The following is a 2,143-nucleotide window of genomic DNA, read 5'->3' as shown; positions in this document are numbered from 1 at the left end:
GAGAGAGAGAGAGAGAGAGAGAGAGAGAGAGAGAGAGAGAGAGAGAGAGAGAGACTGCCAGACAGCTCAAAAGAGATTGCAGCTCAGATGTCCTGAAAAACAGCAAATCCCTCAGACCTGGCAGATTCCGTTACCATGAGAACTGCAGATATTTCCATTGTGATGGTTTGCTCCAGCAGCCATCTGTTACACCCATTTGATTAGGAAGTACCGTTCAGCTTGTACGGAATTTTCATCACACCTTATCCCAGGGCAGTGTACAGAGGCGCTTGCTTTTTTTTTTTTTTTTAATATGCTAAACTCCGAAGCTTCAGAGTACTGTAATTTACAAGGCAAAGGGCATTTAATGAAATGGTTTGAGAAGGTCACTAAAGACCAAAGCTTCTAGAAGAACTACACAAAAGAGATGAAGGAGAGGATTAGACTGCACAGCAGAAATGCAACCAAAATCAAGAAATTAACCATATTTAGCAATCCCTTCTCTCCCCTGAGAGAAGAAAACTGAAAGATCCAAGACCCTGCAGCCTGGAGGGGGAAGATGTGGCCACCGTGAGCGTGCTGAGAAAGCAGTCATCCTCTCCCGGGTCTCAAGGACAATCAGAAGAACAAGAGAGACAGAAAGCGCCTCAAACCTATCTCAGCTGATGAGATGAACCTACTGCAAAAGATTACATTAGCTCTAAAAATTTTATGACGCCATCTAACTTATCCATAGACACAGAACGACCTTAAAAGTTACTTGAAGCCGTGCTGCAATTTACGGATTTAAACCAGTTATTTGAACTAGTTGCCCCTCTGTGTATTTTTGTGGGTGAGGAAATGCTGATGGTACATCATCTAGACATAAAACCAAGGAACTTCCTTCAATTAAGACTCTCCAAATGTCCGTCCCAGGTGGTAGGCAGTCTATGTCCAGGCTCTACGAGGGTTGGCCTGGTCCAGGAGGAGCTGCCCAGAGTGTCTTAAATGGACTAGAGTTCCTGCAAACATGGGAAGCTAATTAAATGCTTATACACAGATATTGCTGCACAGGGGCCCTTGACAGGGCCTTCTCTTGTTTCCCTGCTTGCATTTTTCAGATTGGACTCGGATAATATATCACCCAAGTTGGCCGAGAAGAGTCAAATTTTCCAAATTGTACTTGCTCAGTTTGCAAGTCTCATTACGTCATGTTTTGTCTGTTGCTCTGGGTGACTCTTTCTAAGTTGGGAGAGGCAGGGAGCATGTTCCTTATCTGATTGTGCTAGGGGTTAGTTAGAGAACCCTCAATCCACTCTCATTTCCTAGTCTGTGTCAGGTTGCCCTCCCCCCAAGGAGACTGGGGTGCCTGGAGAAACTGAAGAGCCCATCCTTTGCCTACATGCCTGAGATGTTTGGGGTGCAAAATAAAAAGACAGTCAAGATGCTTGGCAAAGTCATAAGGCAGACTTTATTCAACGAGGGGCACTGTGGTAAACAGAGGCCCCAGTACAGTGAGGTCTTACGGTAAGTAGAGAGACTTGGCTCACCTCTGCTTCCAATAAGAACAAGTAGGAACTTAACACCCAAGACTCAGGGCACTAGCCAGTGTACAGGAAGTTGGAAAGAAGGAAAGAGGAGGGTGCTCGATAGACTGGCAGAATTTTTCTTATGACAGAGCAAAGTGATGTTTGCCACAGAGGCTGTAGATGGGAGTTTCTTTCCTACTTGGTCCCAATGCCATTCAGTCCCAAACAAACACACAGAGGCTTATATTCATTGTAAACTGTTTGGGCTATTGCTCAGGCTTATTACTAACTACGTCTTACAACTTTTAAATTAACCCATACTTCTTGTCTCTATTTAGGCACGTGGCTTGGTACCTTTTCGCAGTAAGGCATTCTCATCTTGTCTCCTTTGTATCTGGCTTACAACTACATCCCTGCCTTTCCTCTTCCCAGAATTCTCCTAGTCTTGTTGCCCCGCCTAGACCTTTTGCCTGGCTATTGACCAATTAGCATTTTATGAAACCAATGCGAGTGCCAAATCTTTACAGTGTACAAATGCATTATCCCATGGCAGAACGTGGTCAGAACTGTCAACCTAGATGATTCTGCAAGGACTGAAGACTCCAAGTGGCATCTAGTCAAGAATACTCAGAAGAGCTGTCCTCACATTATATATA

This window comes from Alexandromys fortis, unplaced genomic scaffold (assembly GCF_014885135.2).
Source record: "Alexandromys fortis isolate MF-2015 unplaced genomic scaffold, M_Fortis_MF-2015_v1.1 scaffold_18, whole genome shotgun sequence".
Lineage (NCBI taxonomy): Eukaryota > Metazoa > Chordata > Mammalia > Rodentia > Cricetidae > Alexandromys > Alexandromys fortis.
This window is presented reverse-complemented; position numbering follows the sequence as displayed.